The 23196-nt window shown below is 49.0% G+C and overlaps 1 protein-coding gene and 1 non-coding gene across 4 annotated transcripts in view; both read left to right on the top strand.

The window, feature by feature from the left end:
* ENTREP2 (endosomal transmembrane epsin interactor 2) overlaps window positions 1-23196 on the top strand; it is a 364437-nt gene that overhangs the window by 117024 nt on the left and 224217 nt on the right. The gene's annotated exons all lie outside the window — the stretch shown is intronic.
* Window positions 15716-15822, top strand: LOC132504573 (U6 spliceosomal RNA). The gene has a single exon (XR_009534964.1). It is a non-coding gene; the product is annotated as a U6 spliceosomal RNA (small nuclear RNA).

Below are 23196 nucleotides of genomic sequence, written 5' to 3' on the forward strand. Positions count from 1 at the left end.
GAGTTTTTATAAATGGGTGTTGAATTTTGTCGAAAGCTTTCTCTGCATCTATTGAGATTATCATATGGTTTTTCTCCTTCAGTTTGTTAATATGGTGTATCACACCCACCATCACCCTGATACCAAAACCAGAGAAAGATGTCACAAAAAAGGAAAACTACAGGCCAACATCACTGATGAACATAGATGCAAAAATCCTCAACAAAACACTAGCAACAGAATCCAACAGCACATTCAAGGGTCATACATCATGATCAAGTGGGGTTTATCCCAGGAATGGGAGGATTCTTCAATATATGCAAATCAATCAGTGTCCTATGAGGCATCTTGATTCCTCCTTTTCCTTCACTCCGCCCCTCGGCTCTGCCTGCCAGACACACCCTGCTGCCCCCGCCCCTCTCCATCCTTTGCACCTTCCTTGCTATTCCTTTCACTGTATTTCCTGCCCTTCTGCACACTTCTACGCCCAGCAGCAGAGACATAAACCAGCCTCCTCACTACCCTGCATAAACTCTCAGCGTGCCCCGTGGTCCTGGGAGACTTTTCCCCACTCAGCTCACGTTGATTTTCCTGACCCTCAAGCCAGATTCTTCCCACTTGTCGGAAGAATCTCCCTCTCCCCCCTCAGTAGCTCCGGAACCTATACAGCCGACCCGTGCATCCCTCCAGTGGTGTCACCAATCCCCCACCTCCTTCTCAGAGCTCCCCTTCCCCAGCACCCAGCCTAAAGGAGCCCTCAGCTGCTGCCCTGTCCCCTGCATTGCATTCTTCACTCTGTGAGCTGTCTTGTCTGTTTCCTCCTGCATCTTTAGTACCTGTTTCTCCTAGTTTCTTGGTGACCACCCGCATCTGTCTCATTTACAGCCGACTCTCCAGCACGTAGAACAGCACCTGACACTCGGTAAATATTTGTTGGATAAATGGATGGACCTAGCGTTTCATCAACATCGGGCACATCCAGGCCTGGCCTAATCTAGTGTCAATGATCTCAGATCCCACGTCACAAACAAACAAACAAACAAAGGAAACACCTACTTCCATGAGAACTTTCTGACTCTGAAAATTGTTAGGTGTACCACTGATGTCTCTAAAAGGGGAAGGCTGTTTGGTGTTAATACTAATTAGATGTTAGTATTAGGCAATTCGTTTTTGTTTTAAACGGATAAAATTTTCCTTTTAAATTTAAAGAATTTAAAAATCATTTAGATATGACTGTCATCCTGAAGCACTCATGATTATACCAAATATCTTCATTTCTTTTTAGTTTGTTGATGATATTTATAATGGATCATAAAATTGAGATATCAGAGAATTACAGAGTGAGGATGCAACGAGCGTGTACTCAGCATTGCCTGGCTGTGGTAAAAACCGAATAAATGTCAGTGTTTCCTTTTATTGCTGCCGTTATTCTTACGTTGTGGGCTATTAGGTTTTTATAGCTCAGTTAAATCACCCGTCTGCAGCACGCAGGGTACCATCCGGGATATTTCTGATTTGGGAGTACCTCGTCTCCTGGAGCCAGTGATGGGGAGCCCTGTGGTCAGGCAGAGATAACTGACCCAAATCTGACTTTGCAGTGACTCTCCTTTCCTGCTTCTTCCTGCACAGCTGGGAACACTCCTTACTCCCCTTTCCACGTCAAATCCTTCAAGTGGAGAAAGCACTTCTGCACCCCGTTCCCTGCAAGGCTTTTTGTTCTCCTTGCACATCCAGAGGCTTGTCACCCGCTTTTCGTCTGGCGCTTTCTGGATGTCTTATCCTCCTGGACACGGCAGGGCGGGGTGACAGCCGGTGACTGTTTCCGCTGTGGTATGGGCAGCTGCCAGCTGCCTAGCCCGCTGCCTTCGGGGGAGCTGGTGGCCACCCAGAACCCCACGCTTTCTTCCTTTGTCGGTGGTCTGCTGCTCGTGGCATTTTACGAATTTTGGTGTCAAAATGCGGAGCATTTGCAACACTGCTGAGTTCCTCTGTTCGCTTTAAAAGTTAGCATTCTAGACTGTTGAGATGATCTCATCTTGGTTTGGGGTGCGGCCCTTCAGAGCGTAGGCTGATGTCGTATCCCCCACGTTCTTGAACCTGTTCCTGTCCACTATCCAGGCCAGGCCAGGGCTTTACTCGGGGCCCGGGACCCCCGCCTACATCTCTCCAAGGCCGTGCAGTGGGGGGCTGCTCCGGCCATGTGTTAACATCTTGCTGAAATAAAGACCCTTATCTCCGTAGCATTCCTCTGATCCCCCGATCTCTTGACCTTATTAAAAGGCAAAGCAAGATGGGTCTGGCCTGGCGCTTCTTCCTGAGTACACAGGAGCCTTCTGCTTGGATAATCCCCTCTCGTCCGCCCGTGATTGACACCGGGCTTACTGGCGTGCAGCTTCCTCAGTTTGCTTTTCTTTTCATTTCCGCTGCTCCCCGTTATGTTTTTAAATTAATATTAAAAAATCCGTCTAGTGCACAACAGAGTTCAAGTCAAACAGTGTTGACAGGCTGATAATGAAAACAGCTGCCCCTCCCACCCTGGGCATGCACACCCCAGCCCCTGCGAACCGCTTCAGGTCTTTTCCTCGTTTGCTTTTATTCCAGTTTTATGGGAAAAAATGACATTTGTTATTATTTTTTACTGTGGTAAAGTATCTTTAACATGAAATTCACCATCTTAACCATTTTTAAGCGCACAGCTCAGTGGCGTTAAGTACATTCACATTGTTGGATGGGCCTAGATATGATTATACTAAGTGAAGTAAGTCAGACAGAGTAAGACAAATACCATATGATATCACTTATATGTGGAATCTAAAACACTACACAAAGGAACTTATCTACGAAACAGAAACAGACTCACAGACTTCTGTGAGGACAGTCTGAGAGGACAGAGGAAGTCTGAGAGGACAGACTTCTGGTTGCCAAGGGGGAGGGAAGTAGGGGAGGGAAGGACTGGGAGTTTGGAATTAGCAGATGCAAAGTATTACATATAGGATGGATGAACAACAAGGTCCTACTGTATAGCACGGGGAACTATATTCAATATCCTGTGATAAACCATAATGGAAAACAATATGAAAAAGTATATATATATCTATATATATATCTATATACATAATATATAAAACAATCACTTTGCTGTACAGCAGAAGTTAACACAACTTTGTAAATCAGCTATACCTCAAGAAAAATTTTTTTAAAAACTACATTCACTGATCTATATTTCTGTTTTTATGCCAATCCCATACTGTCTTGATTACTGTAGCTTTGTAGTACAGTCTGAAGTCAGGGGCCCTGACTCCTCCAGCTCCGTTTTTCTTTCTCAAGACTGCTTTGGCTATTCGGGGTCTTTTGTGTTTCCATACAAATCGTAAAATTTTTGTTCTAGTTCTGTGAAAAATGCCATTGGTAATTTGATAGGGAATGCACTGAATCTGTAGATTGCTTTGGGTAGTATAGTCATTTTCACAATATTGATTCTTCCAATCCAAGAAATTGGTATATCTCTCCATCTGCATAAAATAGACAACTGATGGGAACCTACTATATAGCACAGGGAACTCTATGTAATGCACTGTGGTGACCTAAATGGGAGGGAATACCTGTATGTATATGGCTGATTCATTTTGTTGTGCAGTGGAGGCTAACACAACATGGTAAAGCAACCATACGCCAATAAAAATAATAACAATTAAAAAACACCACATTCACATTGCTGTGCAGCCATTATCTTTCCAGGCCTTTCTCATCTTGCAGAACTGACACCCTGCACCCATTAAACACTCACATCCCATTCTCCCCTCCCTCCAGTCCCTGGGAACCACCATTGGACTTTCCACCTCTATGAATTCGATTGCTCCGGAGACCTCAAAGAAATGGGATCAAACAGTATTAGTTCTTTTGTGACTGGTGTGTTTCACTCAACGTGGTGTCCCGCAGGTTCATCCACGCTGTAGCACACGTCAGCACTTCCTTCCTCTTTAAGGCTGAAAAATATTCCGTTGTATGCATAGACCATACTTGGCTTATCCATTCATCTGTTGATGGACACTTGGGTTGTTTCTGGCCTTCAGCTGTTGTGAATAAAATGCTGCTATAAACGTGGGTGTTCAAATATCTTTTCAAGTCCCTGCTTTCAATTCCTTGGGGTGTATACCCAGAAGTGGGATTGCTAGATCATGTACAGTTATCATTTCTTCATCTTTATAACTGACTTTGTCTTGTTCTCTGACTCATTGTTCACTGGGTAGCAGGAAAAAAAATCTAAAATTTGTCAGTTGGTGGTGTCTCAGTGTTTTGATCATGTATATCTTTGTGGTTATCGATCTATTTTAAAGTTTGATTCAGATACGATTTACAGGCTACACCATTGATTCATTGTAAGTGTCCATCTCAGTGATTTTTCGTAAATAATGCAGGTGGGTGACCAGCACCACAACCCTGTTTTGGAACACTCCCATCCCCCAAGCAGCCTCCTCCAGCCTGCTGAAGGTCAGTCCCTGCGCCCAGCCTTCCTCTCAGCCCTGGGCGCTCAAGGACACATCCCTGTTTCTACACATGCCCTCAGCCCGGTGGGCACCCTGAAGCCTGCCTTCCAGATTCCTGGTGACTCAGACCCCACAGCCTCCTGAACTCTGCAAGGGGTCAGCCCATGCCTCCAGCTACCCCTCCCACCCCCCCACAGCTGCCAGCTCACCCTCTCGTGTCTGTGTTTAGGCTTTAAACATGTGTTGGATCCTCTTACCCAGGGTCACACTTCCCCATCTCCTGTCCCTGGGGCTCTGTGCCTGTGAGGTTTTGGGGCAGAATAGAGGTGGAGAAGGTCAAGTTATCACTTTTAACCAGAATTTTCTACGCTTCATTATTTTAAAAAACTATCAAAGAAGATTAGAAACTATATATCTATTAGAATCCTTTATCTGTTTTATTATGAAGGGTTCTAATTGGTTGGAATTTCTTTTTTACCATGATAGCCTGCAGCCACCATTTGCCCAATGCCTGCCTGCATTTGGGACACAAGGGGTCACACCCCAAAGAAAAGGGTTGCTTTGCTAAAAAGGTAGTGATGGAACTCTTAGTGGTCCCAAGAACTCGCTGAGTACACTAGTCACTTGGCCATCACTTGCCCTCTATCCGGTTGTATTATTAAGAATACCAAATGAAAAACAGCATGGGCGCCTTAAAATATTACAGAATTACCATATGAGCCGGCGATTCCAATTCTGAGTATACACCCAAAAGAATTGAAAGCAGAGACTCGAAGAGATATTTATTTGCACACCCATGTTCATAGCAGCATTATTCACAATAACAAACGGTGGAAGCAACCCAAGTGTCCATCAGCAGATGAATGGGTAAACAAAGTGCGGTCTTTACAAACAATGGAATGTTATTCAGCCTTTAAAAAGGAAGGGAATTCTGGCACATGTTCCAGCTTGGATGAACCTTGAGGACGTTGTGCTAACTGAAATAAACCAATCACAAATGGGTAAATACTGTACAATTCCATTTACACGAAGTACCTAGAGGAGTCGAATTCAGACACAGAAAGCCACACTGGTGGCTGCCAGGGGCTGCGGGGGGGGGGAGGGGATGGGAAGTTGTTCTTTAAAGGAGACAGTGTTTCAGTTTTACAAGATGAAAAGCATTCTGGAGATTGTAATGTGAATGGACTTAACGCCCCTGAACCGTAACCTAAAAATGATTAAGATGGTACATTTTGTGTTCTATGTACTTTACTACAATTAAAAAAAACCCCGGCAAATGAATAGTTAGTTCATTTGGGGTAAAATATTGGTATTCTTTTGGATCATCAAAAATTTTGGGCGGGGGGGACTTCCCTGGAGGTGCAGTGGTTAGGAATCCTCCTGCCAACACAGAGGACATGGGTTTGAGCCCTGGTCTGGGAAGATCCCACATGCTGAGGAGCAAGTAAGCCCGTGCACCACAACTACTGAGCCTGCGCTCTAGAGCCCACAAGCCACAGCTACTGAGACCGTGTGCCACAACTACTGAAGCCCGCATGCCTAGAAACCGTGCTCCGCAACAAGAGAAGCCACTGCACTGAGAAGCCCGCGCACTGCAACAAAGAGTAGCCCCCACTCACCGCAACTAGAGAAAGCCCGCACGCAGCAACGAAGACCCAACGCAGCCAAAAATAAATAAATTAATTTTAAAAAAATTGGTGGTGGGGAACCAACTCATGTTTTCTGAGTTTTTTGATACTGGTATAAGCCTTGACTTGGAGCACAGTCTCAACTACTATATTTGGCTAACAAGCTTATGTGACAGTTGAATTAAATAAAAGTTGGCATTTATAAAATGGGAAATAAAGGATAGTCAGCGGGGTTTTCTGTGACAATACAAGGCAGTAAATTTACAAAATAGGACAGCATCAGGCATGTCCAACATTCATGAAAATAGGTAAAAACACATTTCTTGCAATCAGCGTAGTGTTGTCAGTATAGTTATTGTCTTGAGAAAATCCCATTTGTAGAAAATAAATGCTGTAGAGCGAGGCACATAAAGTTGTAACTTGACAAGTTTTTCCATTAAATGAAAGCTAGAAGGAGATCAGAAAATAATTGAAAAGCTGAGTAGCTTTATTTCTTGTCAGTTTAGGGCTCCTAAGAAGACTTAACTTCTAGGTGTTATTCACCACCAAGTGCTTATTAATTGAGAAAGTGAGGCTGGTGGCTTGGACGTTCGCTCCTCACCTGGTGGTCAGCCAGCGTCTGTAGTTTTCCAGTGAGTGTGTAGAGGTTTTAGCTTAGAAGAAGCCTGACAGTCTTTTGGTAATTGCTAAATATCTCAAATATGTCAATGACTTGACTCTAGTTAGACATGCTAATTTAAGAATTGCAACTGACACGTGGATGGTTTCCTATTTTTTGGAATTGAACGGTTAGTCTGAAGCCATTGTCTTTAGGTATTTATACTTAAGATTGGAAAGTAGATCACTTACAACTTTTGATGAAGGCTGGTCACATATTAACGTGGCTCTGATGGCATTTGTGCCAATCCAGGGACTGAATTGAGAATTGTGTTAACAGAAGACACCGCAGCACAGAGCGAGGGCAGGGGGCCCGTCACCTTCCTGGGCCGAGAGCCTTGCTGCACAGGTGCGGGGGTGAGTCACTCGGGAAAGCTAAGTCTCCGTGGGACCCTGGCTTCACCACCTCCTGGCCTCGCCACTCCACCCACCTCCCTTAACCGGTCTGAACGCCATTCTTTTCGGGGTGATAAGTCCTTGGTCATCATGATAATCCTCACATACCCTAATGTATGACTTCTAGTTTGATTAACATACGGTACCTATGAAAACTTAAGAAATGTCTGTTGCTTATAGTAACAGTGAAGAGTACCTAATGAGGCCGGCGGTCCTGCCCAGCTCCCTTCACCCCCTGGCACAGCACGCCTGGCCTCCGGGAGGATGATGGGGGCTCACTGTTCTCGCCTAGGGAATGTTGCAGCAACAATTTTATGGGGCTGTCACCCCAGCGTAGCATGTCCCTCCCTCCCCATCATTCTAGTTTGTTTCGAGCTTACATGCTGAGCAAACTCCTGGGTTGGCCAGAAGAACCAGGGCTGGGTTGGCCAGAAGAACAGCTGTGGGTGGAGGCTGGCTGTGCACCGCACAGCGAGTTGTGGAGACGGCAGTTTCTTGGGACCCCTGTCGATCGAATGTACCAGAGACAGAGGCCATGGGTGCCCTGGCCCTGCACCTGGGAAAGTGTAAGTGCAGACATCTTTGAAAATCCACAACTCTGGGTATAGTAAGCGCGGGTCTGGACGAGGCTCTTTGTTTGAGGAAGAGCAAACTGAGAAGAAGTACTGTGGCGTCTAAGAAAAAAACATACTGCTGCATGAAAGAAAAGGGGTGTCTTCCTTAAGAATCAAGACAAAGTGAACAAGAATATGAGGCAGAGGAAACATTGTATTACATAGTTGTCACCCTCAGTAGGGAGTTTGCCCTTTTTATATGAAAGTGTATTCCTAGCTCTGATCGTTTAAACATTACGGCACTGGGAGAAGTTGGGCAGACCTGGGGTCCAGAGGAGGGGTGACCATGACCTTGGCTCACTCCTGGGGACGCCTCCAAGGCTGGGCAGAGGCTTGGGTGGGCTCGGATTGCTGTCCTGCTCTGTGGTGCCCGCGGCTCCGACTCCGGGCTCAGGGCCTACACTTTGGGGCTGAGACCAGACACCCGCTTCCTTCAGGTGTGGGGAAGCCACCACTCCACCCACAGGTTACGGGCGAGAGGTTCCCGTCTGGCCGCCGACTTGCTGCATGGAGTTCAGGGTTTGTGTGGTCCACGTTGGTGGGAAACAAGGTCAGACTGCAGATCTGGGTTCTGAGGAGCCCCTGGGGCATCTCTCAGGTGTACCTGTGTGGGCGACGCCCAACAGCCTCTTGCTGATTGGTGGGGAGGGGACAAGGGTCCGTGGGGACACGAAGAGAGGAGGGGAGCTTGGCCAGAACAACCTCTGCTCCTAACCCCTGAGTACAGTCACAGGGATACATAAGAGCAGGTGCAGTGAAGCACACGGCAGCAGAATTGGGCCCTGGTGTCAGCACCCACAGGACGGGCGTTAATCAGGGCTCAGGGCTCGCTCTGACCCCTTTGGCGCCTCTGCCCCGAGTGCCTGAGTCAGTTCTGGTGCAGATTTCCCGCAAAGCCTCGGGGCCGGGGCCACTGTCTTGAATGGTACAGCTGCTTCCCAGGGTGGGAGGTCTGCCAGGGATGAAAGACCGGGGAAGGGTTTGTGCCCTTACTGACCTCAGGGCCGTGAGCAGGTCCTGTAGATCAGGGCTCCACTCATTTTCACGTTTTAATTTCTAAACTTTTAGGATCAGAGCTGATATTCACCACAATGTAAAGAAGCCAAGAAGTCAGTTTCTTAGCCTACCCACAGCTGCCCTCCGCTAAGAATCAGTGACTGGACATGGACAGCCAGGCATGCTGGCCTCTTGCATCTCTGCTTCTGGAAGTTGCACTATGACCCTTCTGCCCTTTGAGATCCCTCTCTTGCCACTTCCTAAGAGTTCTGGAGAAGGCAGGTCTTGGAGTGGTTTGGGGATGCTGTGTCCATGACAGACTGTTTCAATAGCAGAGGGGTCAGCGCTCCACCTATAGTCTCTTCCCATGTTACCTAACAAAACATTGTTTGCTTACTTGTTTTGAAGACGTAACGTTGAATGATCCCCCAATCAGATTGATTCTTATCTCTTCATCAAACTCACTTCTTAGTGTATCTGTTCAGACTTTCTGCTCTAACCATAGAAATCTGCTCACTGTACATGAGTTCTTCCTTCCTGCTTGCTGCCTTTGCACACACCCTCTCTTTGCTAAATCCTGTGCCTCAAAATCTGAAAACCCTCCTCCAGGAAGTCTTCCATGATTGATCTCAGGGACTCCTAAGCTCCCCTTAGCCATTACGTTGCTTGTATTGTGTTAGTTTGTGTTTGTGTGTATTTGAAATACGATCTGCAGAGGTTTTGTGTGGGACTGTCCCCCCATAAGGTTGTGAGCATGGAGAGCAGGCCTTGTGCCATCTCTGCCTGCACCCTGCCCATCCCCCTACAGTGCCTGGTGCTGCCCGTGGAGAGAGCTTGTGGGGTTTGACCACTGACTGATGGAGAGACTTGGAATGGGTGTAGTGTTGATTTCAGAGGACAGTGCCTTGGGGTCCTCCCTCAGGTAACGGCAACTGTCTGCACCTCTTCCACCTGCTGGTCCTAGATTCATATCCCTGTTCTTCTCTGACACCTTCCCTGCAGTTGGATTAATGAGAGTTTGTCCTGGCGTGCCCCAGCAGAAGAGCATATAATAATATGCTGGCCCAAATTAAAACAGAGCTCATATGGTATTGGTTCAAGGTTTGCTAGTATACAAATAGAAGTGATGAATGGAAATGATATCCTACAATCCTCTAGATTCTAATATATGAAACCTAGCATCATATACCACAGTAAGTTTCCAGTGGATAACGTAAAAAGTAAAAGCGTAAATGCACTGCTAAGAAATATGAGTGGCCGCATAATTGATCCCAAGAGAATAACAGTAGTGGTAATGAGAATGGCAGCTCTGTCAGTCAGCGAGTGCTGCATGACAGACCACCCCGGAACTTCCCAGTAGCAACTCATTCAGCCCGTGAGTTGGGTTGGGAATGTGTGCTGGGTGTAGCCGGGTGGCTGTCTGGTTGGGCCCACTCAGGGGTCTGCAGGGATGGCCTCCTGCACGTCTAGTGGGGCTGGTTGTCAGCTGGGGGCACATCGGGGGTCACTTGGCCATGTGGTCTCAGCCCTGCAGGGGGGGCTCCTTCGCAGGGTGGTGGTAGGTTCTGAGAGTAGCAAGAGGGCAAGCCCTGGTATGCAGGTGCCTTTCAGGTCTCTGCCTCACCTGTGCCTCTGCTTTCTTGGTCCAAGCAAGTTAACAGTCAAGCCCAGCTCCGGGCGGGGAGAAGGACTCCATCTTTTCATGGGAGGAGTGGCCGTGCGCTAGACTCTTTTGCAATCTGCCACAGGCACTCTTCTGAGTACTTTCCGTGTATCATGTGTTAGTTATCTCCTGCTGCATAAAAAACCACCCCTAGACTTAGCAGCTGAAAACAACCAACGCTCGTACATCACAGTTTCTGTGGGTCAGAATCCGGGCACGGCTTGTCCGGGTCCTCGGGTCAGGGTCTCCCAGGGTGCAGTGAAGGTGTCAGCCGGGGCTGCGTCATCTCGAGGTGCTGCCCGGGGAGGGCAGGGGGACCTGGGTTCCGAGCTCACTCGGCGGCTGTGGGCAGGCCCCTGGGCACTCCTCAGGCTGGACCTGAAGGGGTTCCATGTGAACACCAGGAGGCGGGTCGTTCAGGGCCAGCTACCAGATTGTCTGCCACGTACTGACCTCATGTAGTGAATGCACTCTCATTATCTTCCTTTTGCAATCAAGGAAATTGAGGCAAAGAGCAGGACACACAGTGGGGGAGCTGGGGTTGGATTCCCAGCTGAAGGACCATGACACTCTACTTGCGTGGAAGACATAATAAGGGAAAGATTGAAACAGCTGACCACAAGTGCATTAGCATCCTGTGTACATCACCAGAATCGGCAAGTCAGGACATAACACTGTCTACCTGCCAATCCATCCTTATTATACTAAAAGCAGTCATAAATCAATAGGAACCCATTACCATCAGATGGAAAAAGTCTGCAACAAACTCTAGTCGGCATGTCACTGAAGAAATATGAAAGGTAAATAAACAGAAAAGTGATGACCCCCATAAGTAATCAGAGAAATGCAAATTAAAACACTTCTTCTTCCCTTCCTCCCTCCCTTCCTTCCTTCCTTCCTTCCTTCTTTTCTTTTCCACCAAACTGGTGAAAGGTCTTTCAAATATTTATCCTCAGTGTGGGCCAGCATATAGGAGGATAGATACTCTCATACCCACTGGAGGCAATGTCAACGGGTGTAATCTTGTGGGAAACAAATGTTTATACCCTTTGACTCAGTCATCCCCTTTTGAAGGGTTTATACTAAAATCAGGGATATCAATAAAATGTATGTGTGAAGATACTCACTGTGGCTTTATCTGAGTTGGAAATTGGAAGCCACCTGAATCTCTAGCAATAGCAGAATGGTTACAGTAGTCATTTCTAAATTATATGGCCATTAAAAGCGTATTTTCAAAGAACATTCAGTGGCCTGGGGGAATCCTCATGTTATGTTAAACAAACACAACAAGATTCCTGCTACAGTAGAATTCCAATTTTGCACAATGTATGTGTGCAGGAAAAAAAAACGCCTGAATGCAACCAGGTCAAAATGTGAGCAGTGGTTATCTCCAGGGGGTGATGGATATTATTTCCTTTATTCTTTTCTGTGCTTTCGGCACGTCCTTCCTGGAGGATGTATTACTGTCAAAACTGGACACAAAGTCGGCCTGGAGCATCGGCCAAGGCCTGTCCCTTCTGTGTGGCCCTGGGACAGAGCCACGAGTCCCCTCCCTGGGTGTCTGCTTCCCAGAGGTGGAGTCCATGGACCCTTGCAAAGATTCCACTCAGCAGGACTGAGTGTTCCCTGTGTTTTGAAGTCAGGGCCAGACACCCATGGTTAACCTCTCAGTTAGGTCAATGTGTGTTTTTAGTCCCTCCGAAGACAGAGGAGGTTTGTGAATAGACTTGAACTGCAGTGACCCCTCCATGCCCACCCCCACTCTGAGGACACAGTTATGAGAGTGTCGGCTGGACATGAAAGCACTGTGACCTCTGCCTTTGGGGACGTTGCTAAGTTTTCTGTCCCTGCACTGTCCTGTCTGGTGACAGCTGGTGACCGTGGCTGTCTTCTCAGGGGTCCCTTGGTGTAGCATTGACCTGGCATTTAAAACCCGGGATAGGGCTTCCCTGGTGGCGCAGTGGTTGAGAGTCCGCCTGCCGATGCAGGGGATGCGGGTTCATGGCCCGGTCCGGGAAGATCCCACATGCCGTGGAGCGGCTGGGCCCGTGAGCCATGGCCGCTGAGCCTGCGCGTCCGGAGCCTGTGCTCCACAACGGGAGAGGCCACAACAGTGAGAGGCCTGCGTACCGCAAAAAATAAAAACAAAAACAAACAAACAAAAAACCCCGGGATATTTCTGATCCCATCCTTCTGTTGTGTGTGGGCAGTACCCCTGCTGACTGTCACAAGGGTGGGAGGAAGGGGGGTGGGGCCTGGTTCCTTTCCTGTCGGCTCATTGTTTGGGTCTTTGTCGTCCAGTTAATTTCCTTTTGGCCTCTCTCGGCTGTTCCACCCATTCTGCTCACTTTTCCTGCTGCTCCTCCAGCCTGACCCGGCCCCTGGCTTTAGGTCCTTCGTACCCTTCCTGCCGCCCCCCGCCCCGCCCTTCCTGCCACTCCCACTTCCAGCTGCCTCCACTTCTCATGGGGCATGACTGCCCCGTCGTCTTACCCCCTGCTTGCTTTGGGGGTTTGTCTTTGACTGTTATGTGAGGCACCCCTTAAATACATTCCTTTAGATGAACGAAATGGTTCTATAGTTGAGAGGTGATAGCTCCCGGTAGTGAAGTGTTTAAGGAAAGAAGAGGAGGTGGGGAGCTTGGGGAGTGACGCCCACGTCTGGAGGACGGACAGACGCCCTCCGAGCAGCAGCAGGATCTCCTCCCTTCTTAGGATCTGCTTTCTGAAGCCGAGGCAGGTAGGACTATTGTTTGGTGCAGCGTGAGGGACCCTGATGTCAGAGTCCACTTAGAAAAATGAAATGTTAGAGCACAAAGGTCATCTGTGTTCCAGGTTCAGCGTCGTCTTAGCCAAAGTTGGTTGTGTCACAGGGTGGCAGGAGGGCCCCTCCCTGGGGTTTCCAAGGCTCCTGGCAGCTGAGGGTCTTGGGTTACCTTTTCTGGTTACTTGTTGCTCAAAATCCCTGCCGCCTGGGGTTTCCCGCCACCCGCATGCCCATATTGCCTGCGTGGAAGTGGGCATTGGGGCAGTGTGGGTCCATCAGCTCCTGACTCAGGGCTGCTGAAAAGCAAACAGCCAGCGACAGCCTTAAGCCACTACATGTGTGTGAGTTGGTGTAAATGAAATCTGTATTAAACCCTTCCAGTCTGGGTTCAGGGAGTTATTTGAGAGTTGTCTCTGCCGGAAAGTCTACAAGATGAAGCTAGAAAATACGCATTTCAAAGGAGCCAAGGTAACAATATAAAAAAACAGGCATTTCACATTCTAGAACTTATCTGTTTTTTTCAAGAAACGCTTTTTAGGGCTTCCCTGGTGGCGTGGTGGTTGAGAGTCCGCCTGCCGATGCAGGGGACGTGGGTTCGTGCCCCGGTCCGGGAAGATCCCACGTGCTGCGGAGCGGCTGGGCCCCTGAGCCATGACCGCTGAGCCTGCGCGTCTGGAGCCTGTGCTCCGCAACGGGACAGGCCACAACAGGGGGATGCCCGTGTACTGCAAAAAAAAAAAAAAAAAAAAAGATGAAGAACTCTCCTCCTTATGTGTAATAATCTACAAAGTGTTTGGCTACTTAAACCATAAAGTGATACAGAATCTTTGAGGATGGTAAAAATAGTAAATAAAGGTCTTGCGTCTGAAGTCAGCACATCATTTTGGTAATGGGTTCAAAGTGTAGCTATGGGCATGAGATCTGTTTTCTTCTCTAATAGTAAAGTTTTCGTCATTTTTCATCTTCTGTGCTTTAGTGGTCCTTGAGGATGAGTGACATACTGGTAACTTATGCTGCTGAGTGTCTGTTCTATAGAATAAATAAGGGGTCATTACCCACGTTCAGCATGTCATGAACGTAGAGAGCTGTCGGTGTTTGTGTGCATCTCACTGGTCAGTCTCCTTCCCCCGCTTCTCCCATGTCCAGCCAGCGCTGCAGTCTTCCATGTCCCCAGAGGTGGGCCACCCTCTCGGGCCTCCCCAGGGCCTCTGCTCACATGTGTCCCTTCGTGGAGGCCGGTGCAACCTGCTGCCTGCCCCTCTGATCCTCGTTCAGATGTCACAAGGGACTCCAGACCTGTGCGAAGGCTGCCCTGCTTCCCCGGACCTCAGTGTTTTCCTTTCTCATCTTCAGTCAGACCCCTCTGGTTGGGGTAGATCAGTTTCCTAGATGAAAGGAAAAGCCCAGTTCGGCAACTACGCTTTAATGTCCGGTTCTCGTTCTCATCTGGCCCATCCTGCAGTGACCGTAATAACATCCTCTCATCTCTTTTGAGCCATTTCCTAAATGAACAGTGTTTGTTTTTAAATGAAGGAGTGTTTCCGCAAAATTTCCAGCAGATGTGTTGTTCTATCTAGGGAGCCTCAGAATCAGAGACCAGGTGCACGCGTTTGGGGGCGGCTCGGAGGGTCTGCTGCCTTGAGCTCCTTGAGGCCAGGCTCTCCTTTACTGACCAGCAGGGAGGGTGCAGTCTGCAGCTGGCCTCAGGGGCCTTGGGGGTGGGGGAGGACAAGGGGATGGTGTTCTTGGAGTTAAGTGTCCCTAGGTCATCATCTCTGGAAAACCCACGTTGTATTTGTGTATCTTCTATTTTCAAAGATGTTTTCAGATTACTTTTTCCAAAGCTAATTTCAAATAGTGTGAGTTACCTAGAGAAGCAGATGGAGAAAGCGAGATTAAATCTGATCCACCTGGTTGAGCCGTCTCATTTTCAGCTTTACTGAGGCAACGTAAAATTTATCATGGGAAAGAGTTTTCAGCAGCTTGCATGTGAACTGTTTCATCACTGATTCGAAAAGATAGAGCTCTGCATTCTTTTGGTTCTTGAGATGAACACTTTCATTTGTTGATGGTTTCTCTGCCTACCCGTGAGCATCACGCATACGATTACGTTGGTTGTATCAATGCTCAATGCCAGGGCACTGGTGGAAAGAGTCACTAATGCCATTTAGGGTACAGTACAGAGTGGACTTTGTGACCCAGGCCGACTTTCCACAGCAGGCAGTCAGAGCTGCCCTGCTTGGTGCCCAGGTACCGATTCTGAGGTCCCTGAAGGAGGTGAATTCCGTATCAGGAGCATCCCTACGTCAGGGCTGAAGGGCTGACGGTTGCCAGCCACAGGGACTCCTGAATGTCCACTGTGTATCTTCACTTCACGTCTGCAAGCCCCCGCTGTTCACGAGGGATGTCTTTTCCTCCCTTTGTGTTGTTTTAAGGAGGGCTTGTGTCCAGACAGAAGAACGATCCACCTGCAGGCCAGTGTTTTTACAAGCACACCTGGTAGCTTAAAATTAGAAAGAAAAGCGTCTTGTGATCACTTCAGCAGCACCTGTACCAAAATTGGAACGATACTGAGATTATTAGCATGGCTTCTGTGCAAGGATGAGATGAAAATTCGTGAAGTGTTCCGTATTTTTGTACACCTGAAACGTATAATATTGTAGGTCAACTATAACTCAATAAAAGAAAGAAAGGAAAGGACCTTGTTACTATATTTATTAAATGGAAAAATTAAATAATTGGAAGTTACATTAGCCTTATTTTTAAGAAACTAAAAAGTTATTCAAGAACCTGGATAAGTTTTTTTTTTTTTTTTTTTAATTTATTTTTTGGCCGCATTGGGTCTTCGTTGCTGCATGTGGGCTTTCTCTAGTTGTGGCGAGCGGGGGCTACTCTTTGTTGCTGTGCGCGGGCTTCTCATTGTGGTGGCTTGTCTTGTTGCCGAGCACGGGCTTTAGGCGCGCGGGCTTCAGTAGTTGTGGCTCGCAGGCTCTAGGGCACATGCTCAGTAGCTGTGGCGCCCGGGCTTAGTTGCTCCACGGCATGTCAGATCTTCTGGGACCAGGGCTCGAACCCGTCTCCCCTGCGTTGGCAGGTGGGTTCTTAACCACTGAGCCACCAGGAAAGCCCCCTGGATACTTTTTGGATGGAATGGGAAGTGGGTGGTAGTGAGGGGACCTCAGCCTGGTAGATCATGAAGCCGTGTGCTGCTCAGAACTCCCCTCACCACGCGTCTGGCGAGGGGGAGGCACGTCTGCTGGGTAGCACAGGTGCTTAGATGTGTTTTAGCCTCATCCAGCCACAGAACGGCTTCTTTTCTCCGTGGAAATCTTCGATGGCTTACTTGATTCAATGTGCTTCAGAAGTTGGATTACTTTTCTAATTTGTTGGATCATGGTCCCAACAATGAGATATCACCTCACACCTAACAGAACGGCTATTGTCAAAAAGGCAAGAAATAACCAGTGTTGACAAGGATGTGGAGAAAAGGGAACCCTCGTGCACCGTTGGTGGGAATGTAAATTGGTGCAGCCACGATGGAAAACAGTATGGAGGTTCCTTGAAAAACTAAAAATAGAGTTGCCATATGATCCAGCAGTCCCACTCCGGGACATGTATCCAAAGAAAACCCATAATTCGAAAGGACATATTCACCCCAATGTTCATTGCAGCACTATTTACAGTAGCCAGGACATGGAAGCAACCTAAATATCCAAAGACAGAGGAATGGATAAAGAAGATGTGGTGTGTACCTACAATGGAATACTACTCAGCCATAAAAAAGAATGAAGTTTTGCCATTTGTAACAACATGGATGGACATGGAGGGTATTGTGCTAAGTGAAATAAGTCAGGCAAATTCTGTATGTTTCCACTGATATGTGGAACCTAAAAAATAATTTTAAATTATTTGACTTGTGTTTCCAGTTACAGAAGGAGTTTATGCTTATTGTAAGAATTTGTGGTTGGCAGAATAATAGCCACCACCACCACCACCCCCGACAGGCGTGCACATCTTAATCCTGGGGACCTTTCAGGTTACGCGGCAAAGGGGGTGTGGATGGAGTTAAAGTTGCTAATCAGCTGACCTTGAGAAGACAGATTGCCCGCCCTTATCTGGCTGAGCCCAGCGTCCTTCTAAGTGGAAGAGGGAGACAGAAGAGGAGAGCTGGAAGGAGATGTGGCTACGGTGAGGGGTCAGAGAGAGACCACACAGCTGGCTGCGGATGGAGGAAGGGGCTGTGAGCCAAGGAGTGTGGGAAGAAGCTGGAAAAGGCCAGGAAATGGATTCATCCCAGAGCCTCCAAAAAGGACGCAGCCCTACTGGCACCTTGATTTCGGCCTAGTGAGACCCGTGTCTGGCTTCTAACCTACAGAACTGTAAGATGACAAATTTGTGTAGCTTTGAGCTGCTGACTTGGCGGTAATTTGTCACAGCAGCCATAGAGAAGGAGGACGGAAGTGAAACAATATGAACTGTAAAGAAAAGGCTGATCCTACCCTCTCCCCATCTCATGGAGCCACTGGGGACCCAGGCTCTTCCTCTCTCTGCCTGCCACTTTCAGCATTGGGCTCTGCCCCACGCTTCTGGTCTCAGGGTTACAGCAGCGTGACCTCCTATCCCCATCATATGTCTGTCTGCTGGGCAGCGAGACCTGGAAACAGAAAGCACCTGTTTCAGGGAAGAAAAAGTCTTCAAAGCACCCCATAGCAGACTTCCACATGCATCTCTTTAGCCAGAACGGGGTCACACAGCCACCCCAGGCGAAGGTGGGCTGGTGGGCTGGGAAAGCAGTGCTTGTTGGACGCATTGGCTCCCAAGCAGATGGGTCCTCTGTGAGGATGGAGGCGGGGGGGGTCAGCATCGGTCCACAGCTTTGTCTTCCATGGTCTTAGAGGTCCAGCACATCCGTACTTCAACCTTGTTGGTGCTACGGTCCCTCCCTTCTCTAGAGTCAAGGTCTCGGCCTAGGAGTGGTCAGTACAGGACCACGTGTCCTCTTTTCAGAGATGTGTTGCCTCTCTAGTCGTCTTCACTCAAGGGTTGGCGTTAGGTCATGCATTCCACACCTGGTCATCCAGCTGTCGTTGAGTGAGGAACACCCATCAGAGCCGTGACCTTGCCCCGAGGCTGTTTTTTTTTTTTTAATTAATTAATTTATTTATGGCTGTGTTGGGTCCTCGCTTCTGTGCGAGGGCCTTCTCTAGTTGCGGCAAGTGGGGGCCACTCTTCATCGCGGTGCGCGGGCCTCTCACTATCGCTGCCTCTCCTGTTCTCTGCGGAGCACAGGCTCCAGACGTGCAGGCTCAGTAATTGTGGCTCATGGGCCCAGTTGCTCCACGGCATGTGGGATCCTCCCAGACCAGGGCCCGAACCCGTGTCCCCTGCATCGGCAGGCAGACCCTCAACCACTGCGCCACCAGGGAAGCCCCCCGAGGCTGTTTTGAGGGTCTAACCGATGTCGACTTGGTCCTGCTCCTTGATTCTTCCTAACTCACTCATTCCCAGGGCAGAGCTTCTTCCCTGCGTTTCTGGTGTTTGGGAATGCGGTGGGCATGCCTGAGACCCCACCACAGGGAGAAGGTCTTGGTCCGGGGGAGAGCTGGTCAGAACCTCGGCTCCCCTCTGTGCACTGGTGGCCTCGGCCGTGTCTGCAGGCTGCCCACGACAGTGGCTGCCGGGGACCCCTTTGCTCTGACCTGGGTAGCACAGGGGGGCTGGTGAACAGCCGCCCCTGAGGGATGACCGTGGAAACAGCGACAGCTGTAAAGGCCACCAGAACCTCTGCCCCCGTTAGGCCCAGAAGTGCGGTGGGGCCTCCCAGTTGCCAGGACCTATGTCTACACTCTGTTCCTAAGTGGATGAGAACGCGAGGTGTGTCTCCTCCCAGATGCTGCCCTGGTTTGAAAGGGCTGCTGGGGAGAGGGGGTTGGTCACCACCCGTGGTTTCTGTCTGGCCTGGACCCAGGCTGCTGCCCTGACTGTGCCGTCCTGTGAGTGCACACCTGTGTGGCCACCGGGGCCTGTTTTGCTGAAAATCAGGACAAACTGCTGAGAAGAACCAGTTCTCTCGAGAAGAACCTGCTGCTGACCGTGGCCCAGAGTTCCCTGTCTTTGATATTACAAATGAAATATGATTTTTTCAAGAAGAAACATTCTAATCAGGGCTGGGTTCCAGGGGTTGTTTTTCACAGCTGGTAGAGCACAGCCTTCCAGGTTAGTGGGGGGCTTGTTGGGGCAGCTACTGCCCTTTACCCAATGCCCCAGGGGGGCCCCGCGTACCTGGTTTGGACAGTCATCTCCCCACGCCTACGTTCACAGGGTTTATCTGATTTATATAAAGTTTACCTGGAGACATGGATGCATCCTATTCTGAATGCATCCTGCCCCTTTCTTCTGTTTTTTTTTTTTGTGGTACGCGGGCCTCTCACTGCTGTGGCCTCTCCCATTGTGGAGCACAGGCTCCGGACGCGCAGGCTCAGCGGCCATGGCTCACGGGCCCAGCCGCTCCGCGGCATGTGGGATCTTCCCGGACCGGGGCACGAACCCGCGTTCCTTGCATCGGTAGGCGGACTCTCAACCACTGCGCCACCAGGGAAGCCCCCTGCCCCTTTCTTGACAGTGGATCCGCACTGGGGAGATGGGGTGATCACCAGGTGCAAACTCTTCCATCAGGACCCAGACGGGGAGTTTTTTCTTGCCGTGAGCGCTTCCATTATCACAGGTTGTCAAGGTTGAGATGAAAAGATAAAATCTGTATCTTGATGACCTGTGTGTCAGTAGCTGTTTGTAAGTCTAATGTATTTCCATGGACAACAATCTCTACAGTGTGACATTCACTGTCTACTGAGCTCTGTGTGCCCCGTCCCCTGCGCCGTGGGTGTCCTGATTCCTCTCAGCTCACTCAGCTCTTCCCTGCTTTCCCTGTAGCTCCTGACATAACCGTATAACTTATTTATCAGGTCCATTGCTCTGTCGCTTCCTGCCCAGATGTGCGCTCCCTGAGGGCAGGGATCTTTGTCTTTTTCCTTGGTGTGTCCCTGGCCCCTTCAACAGTGCTGCTTGGTTCTCAATAAATACGAGTGAATGAATGGAACTTGAGGCAAAAATGATCTGACCCAGGGACTTCTGGCTGGGTCCTGTCTTCCCATAGATGTGCTGGAGGCTTCACTGTGGAGAAAATGCAGAGCATCTTGTGCCTGAGGGAGCCGAGGGCTCTTCCCAGAGGGGTAAGGGTGCCGGTCCCCGAGGATGAGGCTGCATCATTTCTGAGCGGGAGCCCCGGGAGCCAGCGCCTGGCTCGCCCTGTCTTGTCCTCGTTTAGTGATGAACCACATGGCGGGAGTGGCCACTCCCCCAGCCTCGTCCTGGAGGGAGGACAGCGTGAACCTGAGCCACTGCAATCCCCGGGGACTGATCGGGAGGTGGGAAATGGATTGTTATTCCTATAAACCACTGAGATTTTGAGTCAAATGAACAACTGTGAGACAAGAGAGGTTTTTAGAACGAGGAACACAGATGTTGGAGAGGGAATGGTGTTGGTGTTGTCTGTGTCGAGTTTGAAAGTCTGGGGGGGATCCATGTGTAAGTGGGATGAGCACATGGTGGGAGTGTCCGGAGCTCAGCAGAGGCCCAGGCTGGAGAGGGAGCCTCGGAGCCATTGCCACAGAAAGAGCAGGGGGCCAAGAGGGTGCCTGAGCTCCCCTGCTCTCCTGGGAAGATAGCGAGGGACAGAACCCCGAGGGACCATCATGTGACACTGCCAGACAAGAAAGCAAAGAAGAATCACTGGGGATGGTGGGAGAGTCAGGAAGCAACATAGGATGATTTGGGGGACTCGATGAGATGGTCTCTCGTGAACACTGACCGGCACGGTGCCTGGCAGTGGGAGCAGATGGCCCACAAACAGCTGTGCGAGCATGAGATACACATGTGTGTATTCATAAATGCGTGCCTTATTTATAAAGTGTGTTCACACCCACACAGCCACACACAGCTGTCTCTCAGGGATCGCGGGGAAGAGCCAAGGCAGCAGTGGGTTTGCAGCTGTGGAACTGGCTAAACAGCATCAGATTCTACTGATTTCTGAGAGTGGTCCGTTGGCTTGGGCAGTTGGGTCATGAGTCACTTAGTGTGGGCCACCAGCATGCACCCACAGCACTCTTTTCATCGTCCCAAACAGACACTCTACACCTGTTAAACACTAACTCTCCATTCTCCCCTCCCCCCAGCCCCTGGCAACTACCGTTTTACTTTCTGTCTCTTGGAATTTGACTGTTCTAGGGACCTCATCTAAGTGGACTCATTTAATGTTTGTCCTTTTGTGTCTCGCTTATTTCACTGGGGATAATGTCCTTAAGATTCATCCACGCTGTAGCAGGTGTCAGTGTTCCCTTCCTTTTTAAGGCTGAATAATATTCTGTTGTATGGATAGACCACATTTTGTTTATCCATTTGTCCGTCGATGGACACTTGGGATGCATCCACAGTTTAGCTGCGATGGATAATGCTGCAAGAGACATGGGTGGACGAATACCTTTTCAAGACCCTGCTTCCACTGCCCTTGGGTATATACCTAGGAGTGGAGTTCCTGGGTCATATGGTAATCCTGTGTTTAATTATTTGAGGAACCAGGGGAAGGTTAGTTTTTTGGATGGGGAGACGGTCTGTGTGCTGATGGGTGGAAGGGCGCAGCAGAGAGGCTGAGAGACGTGGGAAGGGATGGAGCCGACCCTGGAGGAGAGGGGTGTGGGGTTCAGGAAGACAGGGGGTAGGGAGCAGTGATGGGGGCTCTGAGGATGGTGGAGGGGAACAGGCAGGGAGAGCCCTTGTGTCCAGGGCCGCCCTGCCCCATAGTGACAGGCCTGGGTGACTTGGTGTGGCTGGGGAACAGGGATGTGAAAAATGGCAGCTGAGTTATTTTTTGGAAACTGGATATTTATGGTGACACCACTCGTCCCAGTTTTGTACTTTTCTCCAGTCAGACTTGGAAACTTGGGGGTGATCTTTTTCAACATGTTAATGTTCAAAAGTGGTGGTATGATTATATAGATGAAACGTTAACTTGCGGTTACTTCAGAAAATTTTATGATTAATGCATAATATTCTGTTGTAGGCAGGGTAAAAGTGTTCTCAGTACATATAGTACTCTGTGCAAAGTGACATGTATGTTAGCTGCACCAGGTGTTAAAACAAGAAAAGGAAATTATGTCACAGCTATAACAATTATTTAATGCGGTGGGGGAAGATGTGTTCAGAAATCAGTTTTTAAGAACTAGAGTGTTTTTTTTGGTTTTTTTTTTTGCGGTACGCGGGCCTCTCACTGTTGTGGCCTCTCCCGTTGTGGAGCACAAGCTCCGGACGCACAGGCTCAGCGGCCATGGCTCACGGGCCCAGCCGCTCTGTGGCATGTGGGATCTTCCCGGACCGGGACACGAACCCGTGTTCCCTGCATCGGCAGGCAGACTCTCCACCACTGCGCCCCCAGGGAAGCCCAGAACTAGAGTGTTTTATGATTTCATTGTAGGAAGTTCAAAAACAGGCACAGCTCATCAATGGTGGTAGAAATCCCAGCAACAGTGGTTGCCTATGAGGGTAAAACTGGGAAGGGCACAGGAGGACTTCCCGGGGTGGCGGAAACGCTCCTGTCTCGATCGGAATGTTAGTTACAGGGTGTATGTATTTGTCAAACCTTATACATACTTGTATTCTTGTGGTCTGTGAATTTCACTGTGTGTAAATTTTACCACAATAAAAAAAATTGTGGCATAAAATAATCCCATAGTGTTATGATACCTTCTCAGGGAATTAGACACACCAACAGAAATGAGAACAATGGCTTTTAAGGGGTGTTATAGCCACAAATCCAAACTGTCTGCAAGGTAAAAATTCCTTGGAAATCTATTGAGTTCAAGGTCAGTATTATGTGGCATGAAACAGGACCTTAGAAATTAATTTCTGTGGGGAGGTAGGAAGAGAATGTTTTATGTGTGTGTGCAGACATAGATACA

Source organism: Lagenorhynchus albirostris, chromosome 1 (genome assembly GCF_949774975.1).
Source record: "Lagenorhynchus albirostris chromosome 1, mLagAlb1.1, whole genome shotgun sequence".
In the NCBI taxonomy this organism is placed as follows: Eukaryota; Metazoa; Chordata; class Mammalia; order Artiodactyla; family Delphinidae; genus Lagenorhynchus; species Lagenorhynchus albirostris.